Source organism: Mixophyes fleayi, chromosome 3 (assembly GCF_038048845.1).
Source record: "Mixophyes fleayi isolate aMixFle1 chromosome 3, aMixFle1.hap1, whole genome shotgun sequence".
NCBI lineage: Eukaryota > Metazoa > Chordata > Amphibia > Anura > Limnodynastidae > Mixophyes > Mixophyes fleayi.
In genome coordinates, this window is record NC_134404.1 from 34803058 (window position 1) to 34820625 (window position 17568).

The following is a 17568-nucleotide window of genomic DNA, read 5'->3' on the forward strand; positions in this document are numbered from 1 at the left end:
CTCCACCTTTTTCAGATCAATGTCCACGTCTCTGTGTGAAAGGGGTAGAACTAGATGAGCGATCACTAGAAGACAAGCAGCTTTACTTCCTACGGAACAATGGTCACTGAACATACATTCTTACATTGCCTGGTACGCTGTACGCTAACAGTACTCAGTAAGAGTGAGGCATGAGTTTTAGTAAATGGATCATGGAGTAGTATCCCAGTGTAGCTGCTGGTGTTCCATACATTGTTATACCTCGTTAATACTATATTGGTTATTTACAAAGCTGCAAATTATCAGAGTTGTTGTATGATGGATACAAAATATCTGCACTAAAATAACTGACTATTTCACCATGTCCATCTATGCATGCTATCAGTATGACTAATCCAACAAGTATCAGAGTGTACAACAATACTTGATATCTATGTGTAGATGAAACATCTATGTTACACTATGCTGGTTAGGAGGCTCCTAGCATATGTAGAATAAAGCACAGGGCACCACATAGGATGCTACTGCCACTGCCACACATGTTTAGATGAATACATATGAAGTAGTTGCACTCACATGTGATAGTTCTCAGTAGTCACAGCTTCCTGTGATGACCTTGGTAATCCTGGACCCTGATCCTGGGGGCTGGATCCATGGAAAGGAAACATCAGTTTATAACGTCTGAGGGCGGCTCATTAAAAGATCTGACACCTGGAAAACAACTTGCTGGGGTCAGCGCAAAAGGTCAGAGAGTACAAAATAAAAGGAGTAAGATGCTCTCTAATATTGTATTAATTATCAGTGTAAAATACAGCTTTATAAACAAGGTTGTAGATAATTCCAATGCAGCCAAAGCCTCATATAGTCAAATATAATACAATTATTATAAAACAAATGTTTCCTTGGATGTTTTTTCCAACATGTTTTGTAGTTTTAAGACCGTTACTAAGAGGTAGAAATACATTTTTTTGTTTATAAGGCAAAATGCCAAAGTCCATAACATAAGTGTAAACAATATAATGTATAGAAGCAGTAAGTACGGTTTCAAGCACCGTCAGCTATTGGGAGTAACGATCCATACGGTAACTCTAGTAGAACAGACAGATCTATTTAAGATACATCTGTAATAGACTAAGATCACACAGCTCTACCATTATATATCAATCTGTACAGCGACAGCTTCGGAATAACAACTGTGTAATTTCCAAAGACAATAAACAGTCATCATACATTCATTTAGTTGCAAGACAAGTTTCATTCATATTATTTCCATATGCAAAATTTGTATTCCCTAAACAATGTATTTATTTGCTCCAGTACTTTTACTCTCACTCAAACAAAATCACAAAAAAAACTATATATAAAAACTGATCCAGCAAGACCAGTGTGTCCCAGTACAGGGCACAGGTGGATGTATCTGATTGTTGGGACACTAATGATTCCACCTGTGCTCCTGTTAGAAGATCCACAAATCCTGCCCTGATAGTGGGGTCTGAGGGAAGGTTTGAGATCTGCTGTGATACACAAAGTTCTGCTCCTGTTCTTCCCTATTATTCCACCCAGTACACAATATTTTGCTCCTGCTCTTCTCCCTTACACTTATTTTCCAATTGTAGTAACCTGTACTAAATGAAATAACTGATGTAGAAATACAAAATACCTTGAAATATTTATTTTTATTCAGCACAGGTTACAGCAATTGGAAATTTGCCAAGAAAAAACAGTTAATTATCATGCACTGGGTGAAATAGATAATTAAATTAATATATTTATAATCCATAATCCTCAGAACTCTACAGATGACAGCACTAATATCTGATTACACTAGTAGTATAATGGAAAACTACTTGTAGTGTGTATGTCTAAGAAATGTAGCCTGAACGACAGTTATCTATAATACAGATTAGTTATGTGAATATTAGTGTGGATATTTCTGAATTTCACAAGATACTTTTTTGTTTTGGATCAACATTTATATTATAATTATTTTACATTTAGAAGAAATGTTCTGATTTCCTTTATATCTCCTGCTGTCACAGTAACTGGTAAATTAGAGGCTGAAACAAACAAACTCACAGCTTTAAATGTGGGACTATTATTATCACATGATACTCACACAGTGTTTATTTTCATACTTAGGAATCTTAGACAAACTATTAACATATTTGTCATCTACATAGTGTTTAACCAAATGTTTTTTGTCTCTGTAGACATTCATGGTAAAAATAACTGTAAAACTAAAATACGACTCTGGTGGGACTCGAACCCACAACCTTTGAATGTCTTAGTTACACTAGAAGTCCAATGCGCTATCCATTGCGCCACAGAGCCATCTGTTGCATTCTCTTTACATTCTCTATGTGCTGTGAGTATTACTTAAGCAATACAGTATAAGTTGAAGAGGAAACTTCTAACGGATACATCTAAATTATTATTATTATTATTATTATTATTATTAATTTTTATTTATAGGGCGCCACAAAGTATCCTTAGCACCGTACAAGGACAAACAATGGCACAGTACAAGGTGAAACAGCACAGTACAAGTAACAGTAAGCACTATAACTCTGGGGGCTCAGTCACAGCAAGAAAGAGAGGGAGGGGAAAAGTGAGTACAGGCAGGTAACTATGGCCCAAGAGGGTGGGCACGGATGACAGGTAAATAGTCACTGAGGGGAGCGGAGAGAAGCGAGAGGAGACAGAGGGCAGAGGGTTGGAGAGGAGGTGAACTGAGTAGCTGGAGAGCGCAGTTAAAAGTGATGGAAACAGGAGGTAGGAGAGCCCTGCTCAAAGGAGCGTACAATCTAAAGGGAGGGGAAGACAGACAGGCACATGGATGAGACGGGAGAGACGGAGACGGAGTCGAGGAAGGGAAGAAGGGATGAGAAAGAGAGGAAGCCGACCAGTGGGAGTTTAGGCATGAGACTGGAAGGCTTTTAGGAAAAGGTGGGTTTTTAATGTTCTTTTGAATGAGGACAGATTAGGGGAAGTTCTGATGGAGCGGGGGAGCTTGTTCCAATGGAGGGGAGCGGCGCGGGAGAAGTCTTGAATAGGTGCGTGAGAGGAGGTAATCAGGGGGAAAGAGAGGCGACGATCGTTGGACGATCGCAGAGGGCAGGAGGGAGTGTGAATAGAGATAAGGTTAGAGATGTAGGGAGCAGTGGAGTTGGCGAGGGCCTTGTAAGTGAGAGTGAGGAGCTTGAAAAGGATTCTGTAGGGGAAGGGGAGCCAGTGAAGGGCTTGGTAGAGTGGGGAGACAGAGGTGGAACAGCGAGAGAGGAAAATAAGCCTAGCAGCGGCGTTAAGTACAGATCTAAGGGGAGCGAGATGAGAGAGGGGGAGGCCGATAAGGAGAAGGTTGCAGTAGTCCAAGCAGGAGATAATCAGAGAGTGGACGAGAGATTTGGTGGCATCCTGGGAGAGGAAGGGCCGAATGCGGGCAATGTTGCGAAGCTGGAAACGGCAGGATTTGGCGAGAGAGTGAATGTGAGGGGCAAAGGAGAGAGAGGAGTCGAGGATGACACCTAGGCAGCGGAGTTGGGGAACAGGGGAGATAGAGGAGTTGTCAACAGTGGTAGAGAGGTCAGAGGGGAAGGAGGTACGAGAGGGAGGAAAGACAATGAGTTCAGTTTTAGCAAGATTGAGTTTAAGAAATCTAGAGGACATCCAGGAGGAGATGGCAGAGAGGCATGCGGATACCCTGGAGAGAAGGGAGGGAGAGAGATCAGGAGAAGAAAGGTAGAGTTGGGTGTCATCAGCATAAAGGTGGTACTTGAGGCCGAAGGAGCTGATGAGTGCACCCAGAGAAGAGGTGTATAGTGAGAATAGTAAGGGTCCAAGGACAGAGCCCTGAGGGACCCCGACTGGAAGGGAGGAAGAGGGGGAGAGAGACTCAGAGGTGGAAACAGAGAAGGAACGGTCAGCAAGGTAAGAGTTGAACCAGGAGAGGACGGTACCGGAGAGGCCAATGGACTGGAGGGTGTGAAGCAGGATGGGGTGGTCAACGGTGTCAAAGGCCGCTGAGAGGTCGAGGAGAATCAGGAGGGAGTAGTGGCCCATGGCTTTAGCCAAGAGGAGATCATTCGTAACTTGAGCCAGGGCAGTTTCAGTGGAATGGAGGGGGCGGAAGCCTGATTGGAGAGGGTCAAGGAGGGAGTGTTCAGAGAGGTAGGTGGAGAGACGGTAAATGTCACTTCAGCTGCATTACCAGTATTAGACTAAGGGGTATATTCACTAAACTGCGGGCTTGAAAAAGTGGAGATGTTGCCTATAGCAACCAATCAGATTCTAGCTGTCATTTTGTAGAATGCACTAAATAAATGAAAGCTAGGATCTGATTGGTTGCTATAGGCAACATCTCAACTTTTTGAAACCCGCAGTTTAGTAAATATGCCCAGGACTGGATTAAGGGAATGGCAGCCCCTGGGCTAAAGGGGCCTCCATTCCCCAGTGAGGTTCCCCCTGTGAGCCCCCCCCCCTTGGTTTTTGGGTTTATCTCACCCTTTATATTACACAACAGGCGCCACATCCCCTCCTTACTACTAGAGAAGCGCATTTGCGGGTGCACACGGCACCTAAAATTATTCCCCAATTCCAAGAAATTGGGGGTTCCTAAAATAAAATGACTATCAAACAACATCAGAAAAAGCACTTAACTTGCTTCTAAAAAAAGAAAAGAAAAAGAAATATATATGTGGGTTTGCTGTTTACCTTCACATACTAATTTATTGCCATATCCTGATCACTGACTAAATGCTGATCATAAACAGCGCCCCCTGCAGGCTGTATTGTTGGGTATTTGAAGGGGAAAAAATAAAGATACATCAAGCCACACAAAGTGAACGTATTGTGTGTTTATTTGTTTAAAAAAAAACACACAAAATTCTGGAATACGCACATCTGTATTCAAGTGGATATGAAGAAAAGTCTCTTGTTGAATACGGACGTAAGGTACGCTCTGCTTTATACACTACTGGATACATCCAATACATATGTGGAATAATAAAAAAAAAATCGACCCCTCCCTTTCCCTCATGAAATACACTTATTAGCATGTTACTAATGTCTGCTGTACATAAAATGCATTTTTACAAATGCTCCTGAACACATGTTCTAGCACACTTACACAGCCATCATCACTATCACTCCACAGAACTGTAGCTGGTGCAAGTCATACGACAGAAAAACACATACCTTAAAGATACCAAGAGCTAGAATCGGGTGCTGCTGCATGCGCCTGAGCTTGGCACACCCTTACTGTGCATTGACTATACGCCCATTCTCCTCCCCATTCCGCCTATGAAAATGTAGATTGTCGTGTCATTAGTGTTCAATAATGGATTGCATAAACTTGTATTCTATGCAATATAGTTTTTTCTGGGTATGTGCAGAGCAATTTAATGCAAAATGCAACGCTTCTCAGCATCTACAGTCCTCGATGATTTAGGCCCTCTTTGGGCAGTTACTGCTTTTATATGCAAGACTGCTGTGGAAGGTTTGTCATTTACTTTATATTGTCACTACATGCCTCAGACTGTTAAAATTTAATTTTTACTTCATATTCATTAAACAATTCAGTTTATTATGTAGCGACTTACGTGCACTGACTTCTCTTGCTGGCCATTTTAACGCTTTCAATCTCAAAGAAAACATTTGTCTCACATTTTAAGTTTTAAATAAATGGAGGTATTGTTTCTTATATACTATAACACATTTCAAATAAATTAAATACAGTATAATATTTAGTTGCACATTTAAAATAATATTTAATGAAGTATTGCATTATTGTTGCCTCATTGTAAAATGCGTGAGGTAAATATTCTCCCATGCATTTTATATCCCTTAAAAGTTGGACTGGTTTTCAATTAACCATATTTTTATGGTACATGACCAATGAGAATACTACAAACTGAATAGACTGAATTAGATTGATAGACTAAGAAATGTTGAAGCAATTGTTTAATTTGGTACTTCTTTTAAGGGAAAGATTTATCAATTGTTAGTTTATCCCACAAACTCTCCAATCTATTAGAAAATTGATTTATTTTCAACTCGGGCAATTTTACTTTGGAGCCATGCCTTAGAACAGTGAAGTGATTGGTTTGTTGTAAGTCACTTGTCCTCACCTGGTTTTGGCGCTGTCAATCCCTATACCTCACAACAATTCCAATTTTAGAAATGAAATCCATGGACAAGATTGGACAAAGGTCATGTTTCCTTATGGTAGTGGGCCACCAGAATCTCAGAGGACTAAATCAATTGTCTTCCTGATACACGGATACCCTACCAATCATGAATCATGTCCCCATTGCAGAACCTGCAGCCTGCAGCTGGGTGGAACACACCTTTTGCCTTCCTGTGTCTCGGGCACCTTGGTGAGCGCTGCTGTTTCGATCTGGATCCTCTGAAGAATGGCCACTGCTAGAATAAAGCCTGAAGAGATAATGGTTTCATCCTCTTTGATGGATTGTTTGGGCGAAAACTGTCTGGAGACTGCATCGGCCATGGCGTTGCTGGACCCAGATAGGTATGTTATAATGAAGTCAAAGCAGATTAGGAATAGCACCCAACGTGCCATCTGAATATATTTCAAGTTCTTGTGGTGGGTGAAGATAGAAAGAAGGAATTTGACCTCCTCTAGAAGGTGTCTGCAATGGGTAAGAGCCATGATGATGCCCAACAGCTCACGGTTTCTCACATTGTGGTTGACTTGGCAGAGGTGAACCTTCAAGAAAAGAAAGAGCAGGGATTGAGAACATCCTTCTCGTTTGTCTGGGAGAGCATGGCTCCCACTTCACGCACTGATGCACCCACTGCAAGGTAGGCATGACTGGGGTTGACAACTGTTCTGAATTTTCCTGCGCTCCCACATACCGGCTGCAACTGGCTATATAACAATGCTACCCTACAGCATTAATACATCGAATACCAAAAAACCCCTCAATCTAGTCCAAGTTTGCGCTGATGCAAAAACATATACCAATTCACAGACATACAACAGTTCGGAGGATGGGTGCTATGGTGAAGAGGTGTTTTAAGGTGTAAAAAGCCTATTGTGCCTGGGGATTCAATATGTCCTTGGGAGTTCCTGATTTGGTCAAGGCCATGATAGGGATAACTACTCTTGAAAATGTTTACAAAAAACATCTATAGTAGTTGCTAAACCCCACAAACCTCTGGATGAACTTGATCCCACTTGGCCCCCGGCAAATTAAGCACAGTGGAGAGCATCTCCACTCCATTTTTATGCCCTTTGCTGAGATGATGTGTCCCAGGAAGCTCACACTGGACTGGTTGAAGGAACACTTCTCCATTTTGGCAACTAATTGATTGTCCAGTAGCCTTTGCAATACCTCTCTCAGATTCTTGTGAAGTTCCTTGAGTGTGTTTTAGAAAAGATAAGCATATCATTAAGGTAGATGAGGACGGATGTCTCCAGTAGGACCATAAAGAGGTAAAACAGTTGGGGCATTACACAGGTTGAAAGGCATAACCCAGTGTTGGTAGTGCTCATCCTTAGTATTAAAAGCTGTCTTCCATTCATCTCCCTCTTGGACACGGATCAGGTTGTAGGTTCATCACAGATCCAGTTTGGTGAATACTGGCCTGACAGAGCCTCTCACAGAGGTCAGAGATCAGTGGAGGGATATATTGATTCTTGATTGTTATTTCATTGAGCCCCCCATAATCAATGCAGGGTCTTAGGGAACCATCCTTCTTTGCTTTTAAAAAGAAGCTTGTACCAGCAGAGGATCTGGATTTTATTAAGAATCCATGCGCTATGTTCTTCCGTACATATGTGGTCATGGCCTTTTTTCAGGTTTTGATAGCAGGTATTTCCCGTCCCTCGGGGGCATATTGCCAGGCAGCAGATCAATCAATAAGTCCCATTCTCTGTGGGAGAGCCTCTGCCTGCTCTTTGTCTAAGACCCTGATGAACCCTTGGTACTCCTCAGGCGGCCCCTTTGGCCTAGATTTAGTCTCTTCACTGCCATCCTCGCTAGTTGAACGCAAGTGATATGGCATGAGTCCTCCCACCCTTGTATTTGTTTTGTTTTCAATTGATCACAGGGTTGTGAATTTAGAACCAGGGCTAACCCAGGATGATAGGGCTCCTGGGGGTGTGATCAAGATCTGCTCCTGGTGACCTGCCAGCTCTATACAGTGTTAAAAGTAAAAAAAAAAAAATGTCCTCCCTCTAAACAGTATTAATCCTAGTGCTGCCAGTCTAGTGCTGGTGTTCTGCAAAATCAGGAGAGAAAAAAAGCATGGGGTCCCCCCGATTTCACAAAAAACAGCTCTAGGCAAACGAGCCAGGGCTGATGCCGCTATAGCAGGGAAACCTGCAGTAGGGGGTTCCCCTGCCATAACGACAAACCAACCACAGACTCTTCAACCTAAGGAGTGGGATCCGCAAAAAAAATTGTGCGGGGCCTCCCCTCTAGGAAAACCCAGCCCCATGCTGAAAGCACTAGGGTTCTTCTTACACTCCTGGGGTGGTGGGTGTAGGGCAATAAAGTGAAAGTAAAGAAAGAGAAAGCATAAAACACTATTTTACTTTGTGGAACTACAAGTCACAACCAGTCCGGGCTGCCATTAACAGTCTGGGAATGCTGGTGCTTGTAGAATTACAAGTACCAGCATACCCATGGTAGCCAGACCATGCTAGGAATTGGAGAACCACAAGTGCCAACGTCCCCTAACACCCAGGGCCCACTATGACCTATAGTCCCACTAAAAGTTAAATAAACCACACCACCCTTGTTAAAACCACATTACTTTAATAAAAATAATAAAATCCCTAACATAAACCACACCCCTTTAACACCACATAAAAATAATAAATCCCTATATACTTGCTGTAGCTGGATCACTTATAAATAACATATTGTATAAATGTATTTAAATTATTAGCGCAGTGCGCTAATGTATGTCATTGCAAATGTACTGATTTTTTTATACGGTGTATTAGAAATGTACTGATTTCTGGTGTATTGATTTCTGATACAAGAGGCATTTGTTTGAGGACATCGCTGGTGAAACTTCGAGAGAAAATCCTCATTTAAGTTAATTAGGCCTTTTGATGTGGGAGTGTCCGACACGTCTTTTTAGCCTGAATGCACAGCACGGGGCCATTACCTTTTTTTTCCTGGATGGCCTTTCGCCCTGTGTTTTAGAACTTGTCTGAACAATATAAACAGCACGTGATTTGGGAAATCACAGATTAGTGTAACTTTTGTTAAGTATAAATTGCATTTAAAATCCAAGTTTAAAGAACATCTCACATCCTGATGTTAATCTTTGAATGAAATATATTAGACTTTTTGGTCAGAAAAGGGGGCTGGATTACCCCCTGCCAGGCTGTGCCCAAAACTGTATAAACACGAGCTCTGTATGACCATGTAGTATTATTCCATCTGTACTTCTGGAGATCACTAGTACCTTATACTAGAGTATGTAACTGTCCGTATTAGGACACTTGAGCTAATAAACATCACTGCTTCAACAGTCTGCTTTGATGACCTGTGCTGTAATTCCCGTGACCTACAGATTAGACCAATCTAATCCATTATCCGGCTGTTCTGAGGTTGGAACTCTGAATCCAGCACCAACGCGGTACCTGCAGCTCTGGCCAGGGTGATAGGCCAGGGGCAACCATCCCCAGCAACCCTGATCTAAAGGAGGAGGTCAGGGCTACCAGCCCAGGTGTCCAATGAGAGGGTAACCAGCAGCGAGAGTTAACCAGAAGGACGTAGTTCTAGGTGCTGCTAAGGAGCCTAGTGGTGGCAGCAGCAAAAGCTCCTCCTACTGCGGTTAGAGGGCGCATTTGGGAGAAAGAAAGGGGCGGTGGCAGGGCAAGTCCAGCCGATCCCCAGCATCACATCACAAACAGGGTGGCATAGGAGGTGCATCCTGTCACACTTACCATCTGATGTCTTCATCTGTAAGTGCTCCAATCTTGTAAGCTTTTACTCCAATAAATGCTTGAAACCAACCAAAACAAAAAATATAATATTCCAAAGGTCCTGTTGCTGTCCAAAAGAATAACATTCCAGGTCCTGGAGTAGTCCAAAAAAATATAAACCCACCCAAAAATATTCCAAATGTGCTTGAAAAGAATCTTCATTTCTTCAGTCACAATAACCCCAAACTATTCCACAGGATCCAGCTTGGTAATATAAAAAGCCATTAAGAATGAACACACTATGGTCTTCTATGGAAAACCACCCACCGCAGAATGAAACATAAACAAATACAAGGTCTATTTATATTGTAGGGCAGAGTTGTCCAAGTTCAGTCCTCAAGTTCTACCAACAGGTCATGTTTTCAGGATTTCTGTCTGTAGAAACAGGTGGGAAAATTACTGACCCATCCAAATAGGTTAACTCACCTGTGCATGATTAAAGAAATCCTGATAATATGAACTGTTGGTAGCCCTTGAGGACTGACCTTGGACACCTCTGTTGTAGGGGGGTTTTCACTGACAGTAGGTTTGCCTAGTGCTGTTTTTTGTGAAATAGGGGGACCCGATTTTGCAGAAACCAGCACTAGGCTGGCAGCAATAGGGTTAATACTGTTTAGAAGGGGGACCCCAAGTATTTATTTTTTTTCCTGCTTTTAACACTATATAGTGCCGGCGGGTCCGACCCGCAGCTCAACTTAGGCTAGCCCCATAGCTGGAGCAAGAGATACGGCCAAAAGAAGGAGTTTGCTTCCACGGCCGTAGAGCTACAGCCATGGTTCCGTGCGCTTGGCACGTCCACGCTGTACATTCAGTGCGGGAAATGCCCCTTCTCCGCCCCGATCACTCCCCTTTCTCGTAGCTTGCAGTAAGTGCGCTCACCATGTGCTGCCACACAGAAAAGGGCTTAATCTGCCGGCTCTGAGCATGGGCATAGTGATTTTGCATACAATATCGGCAGATACGTGCCTTAATGAATCAGACCCTATGTCTTCCATATTATTATTTTTTTTTATTTAAATCAAACTCAATAGAGAATAAGTTGTTCGCTATCAAAACAAATGTTTAGATAACATATAATAACATTCTTGTGGGTTGGGTTTAAATGTATCTTGCATAAACCAGAAGTATGCTAATGGTGTAGAGCTGAATGACTGCAATCACATAGGTGTAAATGCCTCTGAGCATATAGGTGTAATTGCGATATTTTTCCAGCGTTTGATTTGCCTGTTTTCTTAAATTCATTCACTTCCAACTCCGTATCAGTCACATAATCTCATGTAGGATGCTTTTCTTTTTTCTTAAGGAAATGTGTAAAACAATACAATACAGTACTTGTACATGTCACTGTAGATGTGAAATTGTTAGACATAGTACAATCACTGTCCATTAGTATAATTCATTAAGAGTCTTGTTTGTGTGGTGTAAATGGGAAATTCTCACATTTCCATCAGACCATCATATCACATGCCCTGTAAATAAAATAACTGCATATTCCATTTCTACCACTAGATGTCATACAGTATGACTACCATCTAGGTAACAATTATGTCATTATGCCAGAAAGCTAATATTCTTATTATTCAACTTAAAAAGATTTATTGACTAAACGGCGGGTGATTCCCGGCACTTCGAAGTAATTTTTTTAAAACTCCACTTTTATTAAAGACACAGTCCATCGGGTTTTGTCTTTAATAAAATTGCAGTTTGAAGAAAATGACTTCAAAGCGCTGGGAATCGGCAGTTCTTCAGACCCGCTGTTTAGTTAATAAATCCCAAACAGTCAAACTCAAAGATAAATTACTATCTTGAAACATATTTATTGTTCTTTGTTGACTATTCCCAGCCAGATCTCAATATATCAGTTTAATTGGACATTGCCTGTTTTATTTTCTCCGCTATTTGCAGTATTATCTGCATGATGCTGTGTGCATCTTCCAGATTGACTTCCTGCCATTGGTTTCCCAGAGTTCTCATGATGTCGGCTGGTTTGTTCATTACATAAACGGAAAACTTGATTCTAAACCGCCGGCTCCCATCGGTCTCAGTGAGATTGGTCCGTGGCTTTATCTTCACCTGCGGAGATAAAAAGATGAATTAGTGACATATAAATCCTGATAATTATCAGTGAGAGCCAGAAGTTTGATGTATTTTCTGTAACGTGATATGAAACATAAGTAGCATTAATGTAGAAATAATTAGTACATTAACATGTGTGGGAGAATGTGGCCTCTAAGAGGCTGACTAATAGACATTGCGTGGATGGCTCTCAGGGGATTTCTGCCTCTCAGGAACTCCCAGAACCTGTGCAGATATATTCACTGCCCCTTTTGTATAACCAAAAGGGAATCAGCGCAGCATATTTTTTGTGACTGTCCCACTGCGCAGGCAGTGCTGGATGCCTTTGAACACAAACTTAAGGATAGTGTGCCCAGGACTTGCCTTTCACTTCATTCTGTATTTTATGGATTATTTCCTGGGACCCACACTATTGGGGCAATCCAGGAGGCCTGGCGACTTATGAACTGTTTTAAGGACGCTATATGGCTTGTCAGGAATTGATTCATTTTGAAAAGGGAGATGACCATCCAGCACTGTCGCAGGCTGATCCACAGCCTGCTAAGAGATTATAACACCATTGACAGCCCTGAGGAAGATGATTGATTTTTGTCTCCCTCTTCTCCTTATCCCCCACTGTGTCTGTTTTTTCAATAGGCTTTGGGCTTGTGTCTCCCCTCCTTCCCCCTCCAACCCATTCGCCCATCACTGTTTGAAGTTTTGCTGTAATGTCTTTCTTGCCTTAATTTATACACCCTTCCCTATATTTGTGTCTGTTTCTCAATAAAGCTTCGGGCTTGAGAACCCCCCCCCCACAACCATTGCTTGTTTGAAACTGTTGTGTTGTTTAAGTGAAGCATGGTGAGTGCAGTGCCTGATGTATAGTGTAGGATGCCATATCTTGTACCTTATGTCTTGCATTCTACTTAAAAGTATGTCTGGTTATGTTTCACGGTGTATTGTGCTTACAGCTGCGCTGCGACGCAGTACACTTGAATGTAATATATTGTATGTTATTCTGTACCTTTATACAAAATAAAGATACTTTAGCAATACAAATAATAATTAGTACAATATGGGGTGTTAATGGGGACGTAGTGGGATATAGTCAGTGACATTTATGTCTCTTATACCACCTGAGACGCCTGCCAGTGCCCACTTCTCTTCACCAGCACCTCTATACCCCATAGCAGTGACCTCGTTCCTCTGTGTATGACTGACAGCGGCAGGAAAGGAGGTATAGTGAAGGGAGGGGAGGTACACACTTTCCCTTGTGCCTCCTCTCCCACCCGTGTCAGTCACCATGCCTCTCATACACTGACGCCATGAACGGTTCAGGACACTGTGGGCAAACATTGTGGCCGCATGTACAGGTGTCTGACGCCAACTTTGATCTGGCTGCTTTGAGTTTGCGCCAACTGTCCAAGTCTGACAGGGCACCAATAGATGTGTGTAATGGTTTGCATCTATCCCGATTGACATCAGCTGTTGATCAGGATTGGTAGTCATTTTGGGCAGATACACACCGTGATTTAGGTGTAAAACAGCCTAGCTGGCTATTAAACTCACAGCGTGTGGACATTTCATATTCATGTACTTAGAAAACAGAACACACCTACATCATATTACTTGTATGAAAAATATTATTCATGGTATGACAGGAACACTGAATGGCACTAATCCATATTCTTTGTAAAAACAAACGAGACATGGAAATACCTCCCAATCTCATGTAACATAACTTCCTATGTATATATAACACTTCTATTTAATTAAGTACTTACTAAGACGAGAAAGTAGACTTTCTTGTATAAGCCCAGACATATTTCCTTCTTCTTACAGCTTGTGTTCATCTCCTGAATGAAGATACAACCTCCCTTTGGCTCTGCTGAAGAATCTGACCAGTGAGGATACCAGCAGTGGCTATTATGTACCCTGAAACATTCTGTGACATCAGTTCTATTGTGATGTCATCACCATCATAATCACCATCAGTGCGGAATGTTGTCTCAGAGATAAAGGAATCAATTTAAATGATGATCTATAAAAAATAAAGTGCAGCATTTTTGATAACCCCATCCGACGATATGAAGGTTTCATTATATTTTATAATGACCAGATAGGGACACATTTCTGTCAAGTGGTGAATTAGAATATAACACAGCCTATCATTGGATTTCCAAGCGTTCAGTCCATCATCTGTCAGACACTTAGCTGAAACTGATGGAAAAACCATATTATATCAAATTAAATATTGAAAGACAAATATCATTTCTGGAAGTAACAGGTCAGTATGTAGAAGAATACACATAGGGCCTGATTCATTAAGGAGCATAAATGGCGATATATTGCGAATAATGAGCACAATTACTCATACCCAGAACTGGACCATATGCCACAGAGCTCAGCAGCTCCTAATAAATCTTCGAGCACAAAGGACACTTACGACAGCCAAAGATTCCAGGGGTGCAATGGGGAGGGGACTGGGGGCTAGATTTACTAAGCTGTGGGTTTGAAAAAGTGGAGATGTTGCCTATAGCAACCAATCAGATTCTAGCTGTCATTTTGTAGAAGGTACTAAATAAATGAAAGCTAGAATCTGATTGGTTGCTATAGGCAACATCCCCACTTTTTCAAACCCGTAGCTTAGTAAATCTAGCCCTGGGTGTATGCACTTTTCATGACAGCTGTGTATATATGTTAGAACATGTGTTCAGGAGCAACTGTGTGTGTGTATTTTATATAGAGTACACATTAAAAACATCCTAATAAATGCATGTTATGTAAAATAAAAGTAATAAAAACCTTTTTTTATTTTTTTAATGTTTTGTCATTAATGACTATATTTTTTTTTTACTTTTTCAAAACAATGTCATAAGCAGTGTATGAAAATACAATATAAGAAAAAAGAAAGAACAATATGATATATTACAAGATCATAAACATAACAAACAAATAAAATGGACCAACATGTGCAAACATAGGAAGAGAAGTAGTCAAGGTGGGACGGAGTTTTTTGGTTTTATGTGAGGGGTGCTAGGGTGGGCGGTTGGAGAAGAGCGATGAAGGGGGGGGAAGGGTAGTGTCTCAATCAAGTCATACCGGGGAGTGGTGAGTGTGTAACCATATGAGTGTGTAACCATAATAACTATGGGCCTGAGTCATTAGTGATCTTATCTGCCGTTTTTTGCTTATCTTAAGCAAATCCACTCTGTGCATGCTCAGAAAAGGGAGATAAGAAGCAAAATCCACTTCGTAAGTGAAGAATTTCTTAAGTTAAGATGAAAATGCATCTTAACTTCACTCTTATCTCCCCGTTTCTTCTTAAAAATAAGCATCTTAACTTTTGCACAAGATAAGATCACTAATGATTCAGGCCCTATGTTCTTAACAGTTGACATTAATTGAATATTTTATTTCTGTGCATTTTTTTGTGACTTCCTATTCCGCATATGTATTGGACGTATCCTGCACTTTCTTGTCTGCTAGAGCAGAGTGGACCTAGACCTGTATTCATCACCAGACATATCTTAAGACCCACTACTTGTTGAAAATGCACTTTACGTTTGTTTTGCATTAATGAATCAGCCCCAAAATGTGTAACCCATCAATCATCATAAAATGTTCTGTTGTAGTAATGTAAGGATTAACTTTTGCTAAGTCACTTGCAATGATAATCCAACCTTTGTGGATATTGTTGTAACTAAAATGGGCATTACAGACTTAAGAGATGTGTATCCGACATCATTTCTGTCTCCATAGATTTAAATGAGTTATTTCCCTTTTGTTGGTTATCTAGTTGTTATTAGAGTATTATTATTTGAATGATTTGTTTAGATACAATTCCCTTAAAGATTTAGTTACTCGATCTATTAGACCTTTATAAACAGTTATACTTGCAGAGAATTTGTTGCTACAGCAGCCAATCTCTCATTAACAAGCAATTTATACTTCTATTATATATATATCTAAAGGAACTATTGTCATTACATTAAATGAATTTTTTTTCTGTGTGTCCTTCCAACATTTACGAAATTGTTGTCATAAGCAGCGGCTTCTCTTACAATCCTCATGAATATATATTATTTCTGATCCGTGATTAGTCTAAGTATTCTAGTTATATATGGACTAATAATTTTGGTTGTAATTGTAATGAAATATTTAACAAATAAATCCAAAAATAGTCAATATACCATATAAGAATTATAAGTAACTAAAAATGCTGTGGTAACAGACTCTGAACGCAACATTTGTCAGGCGCCGTCCCGGCACATTCAGGAAGAGGCGGGGAACAGGCGCCCTTTTCTTCCGAACAATCGTGTCCCGTTGTCTAGTCTTTCTGGCCGGCAGGAGCCGGCGCATGTGCATTTCACTAGTCTCCGTTGCTAGGCAACGGGACGCTTCTCTCCAGCTCCCAGTCGGCGGTCAGCTGATTCTGTCCGCCGACCTCCCTGCCACCAATGATATCTCCTTTGCACCTATTTAAGAGATCCACTGGCGCTATTCTGGGCCAGAGTATCAAGGTCCACCTTGTCTCTAACTCCTGTATATCTCATCTCTGCATCCTGACTTCCTTTTGGCTTGTGACCCGGATTGTCTGACCCTGCTCCTGGATTCCCCTTTGGGCTTATATTGGACCTCCCGGCTAGACCTTTGCATCCCTGACTCTGCTTCTGGAAAGACTCTTTTGGCTCGTTTTGGATCTCCCGGCTTGACCTCTGCATTCCTGACTCTGCGTTTGCCTGTTCCTCTGGTTCTGTATTCTAGCACGGTTCTGACTCGGATTGCCCAACCTCTCTCTATCATCTCACTGGTGGCCACCTTGGAGGGCCGCGACCTCCGTGTCTCCGCCACAAAGCCCAAACCTCCTTGCGAGGGTCCCCGGTGAAGACCTGGGGCACGTTAGACTCCGTGCCTCCTAGGCTAGCTGCGCCAATACCAGTAGGTGAGTCTGATTCTCACGGCTAGCGTGACAATTTGTATGCTATTTCTCATCTATATATATATCCATTTGATGGATATCGGCTACTTTCTTGCTCTTTCTTTTTTTTTGTATTGATATGTATGTATATTAATAAAGATTCCTAGATGTTTCTCCATATAAATATAATTTTACTTAATCTTTTACCAATAATTGCATATCTCATATTAATTTTTGTTGCATTTGCTTTTAAAACTGTGAAATAAATTAGAACCCCCTGAGTCACACAGGTATTTTTACTAATCAAAACACCTGATTGGATTCTTTACAAATACATACCAAGGTTGCCTCATTCTGCTACATCCTTCTGAAGAAAGTGCTTATAGCACAGAAACATGCAAGGCACTCGATACCTTTACACAAAGCATAACAGCTGCACAGTTACACAGCATTGGAATTATGTAAGACTTGAATTTCCATTTTGAAGCCGTGGAACAACTTTGACCGATTATCGATCATCAGGCTCCGGGTGTGGCTAGCGGGACATTAAGATCGGAGATGAATTCCGTCTAGGTTGAGACCATGTGCTAGATTTACTAAGCTGCGGGTTTGAAGAAGTGGGGATGTTGCCTATAGCAACCAATCAGAT

General features: G+C 41.3%; 1 long non-coding RNA gene and 1 other non-coding gene across 2 annotated transcripts; both read right to left on the minus strand.

Annotated features, from left to right (window-relative positions):
* Positions 1-2224: 2224 nt before the first annotated feature.
* Positions 2225-2310, minus strand: TRNAR-UCU (transfer RNA arginine (anticodon UCU)). The gene is given in 2 exon segments: positions 2225-2260; positions 2274-2310. It is a non-coding gene; the product is annotated as a tRNA-Arg (tRNA).
* A 9495-nt stretch (positions 2311-11805) lies between these two features.
* Positions 11806-13903, minus strand: LOC142142619 (uncharacterized). The gene is made up of 2 exons (XR_012689242.1): positions 13783-13903; positions 11806-12016 (listed from the first exon to the last, which is right to left on the minus strand). It is a non-coding gene; the product is annotated as an uncharacterized LOC142142619 (long non-coding RNA).
* Positions 13904-17568: the final 3665 nt, after the last annotated feature.